Below are 1,809 nucleotides of genomic sequence, written 5' to 3'. Positions count from 1 at the left end.
TACTGGATTTTTAACTAATCCATGCTACATATTTTTACACTCTTACCCAAGTGTGTATATATATATATATATATATATATATATATATATATATATATATATTGATAAAATCACACGGGAAAAGGGAGACAACGTGTGATTTTATCAAGATTTATCATATATATATATATATATATATACAGTAGTATCCCGCTTAACGCGGTCAATAGAACCCACAGGGTACCGTGTTAAGTGAAAACCGCGCTAAGTGAACAACAGAACATATGGGATTAATTCCAATAGAAACTGGCCCGACCCCCAAACTCCACTTTTTGACGACACAACTATGTTGTAGTAAAAATTTTATCTTAACTTTATGATGGTATGAACAAACAAGTAATATAGAAGAGGTTAGGTTAGGAAAAATAAAGGTTAAGTTAGGAAAAATAAAGGTTAGGTGTAACACTTACGTTAGTAGAAGACACACACTGCGCAACCTTACAGCGCGGCTTGCCCAGGCGGAGGGAGGCGGGAGGGAGGGAGGGAGGAGGAGGGAGAGGCGAGAGCAGGCAGGCAGGCGGGTGGCGGGCGGGGCGAATCTAAAAATAGCGTCTTGAGCCGGACACTCTGCGCGTATACGTGGAAAAAACCCGCGTTAAGTGAAAGTTCGGCTCTGGCGAGGCACCGCGTATAAGCGAAATCGCGCTAAGCGGGGTATTACTGTATATATATATATATATATATATATATATATATATATATATATATATATGCTGATAACCACAAGGAAAGAAGAAAACACGAAGTTCCCAAGCGCTTTCGTGTAATTCACATCTTCAGGGGTGAGTACAGTATATATATAATATATATATATAACATATATATATATATATATAATATATATATATTATATATATATATATATATATATACTGTATATATGCTGATAACCACAAGGAAAGAAGAAAACACGAAGTTCCCAAGCGTTTTCGTGTGAATTACACGAAAGCGCTTGGGAACTTCGTGTTTTCTTCTTTCCTTGTGGTTATCAGCATATACCTAGATCACGCGCACCTACAGTGATTTACTTGCATATATATACTGTATATACTGTATATGAGCTGTTTATTGTATTTTGCTATTTAAAATAGCTGTTGGCAGTACTGTACAGTACAGTATACAGAAAGACTTCTAGTTGCATTAGCAGCTATATGCCCACCATTCCTGACTTACTAACACATTGATTGAGTGAGCGATTTTCCAGGTAACATGGTGCAGCCCTGCCTTGATCCTCACCAGCTCCCTTTGAGCCACCCAAACTTTGATCGTTAACAGCTGTCCTTCACCCTGCTCACAGCTGTCCTTGACTCTCCGACACCTTAGGCATGCTCAAACTGTGAACTTACTGTGGTCATCCATTTCTACATGAATCATCAAAGATGAAATATTATGGGAAAAGCAGTGATTACTTCAGAGTAGCTTTATGTCTCTTGCAACTGACAGGTTACAGTTAATGACTGTATGGTAGCGAGCCATCATGCTGCATTAGTATTGTTAAAATAAATCCCATTACAGTACTTGCAGACTTAGAAAAGTCTCAAAATGTACAGATCCTTTAGATTTAGTGTCCAGTTAAATTAAGCAAAGTTGAAGATCCATAGAACACAATGGATGTCTGACCAGGAGCCTGGCTGGCATTATGAACTATAGAACAGTGTACTGTATACAAAAATCTATCTACGGTTTGTACAGCAACTAATTCAGTGGTGCTCAACCTTTTTGCATAAGTGGGCCACATTAGATGGGTAAATGTGTGATGAAGGCCACAGA

The sequence above is a fragment of the Homarus americanus genome, unplaced genomic scaffold (genome assembly GCF_018991925.1).
Source record: "Homarus americanus isolate GMGI-L3 unplaced genomic scaffold, GMGI_Hamer_2.0 scaffold9741, whole genome shotgun sequence".
In the NCBI taxonomy this organism is placed as follows: Eukaryota; Metazoa; Arthropoda; class Malacostraca; order Decapoda; family Nephropidae; genus Homarus; species Homarus americanus.
The sequence above is the reverse complement of the archived record's forward strand: the minus strand, read 5'-3'. Positions refer to the sequence as shown.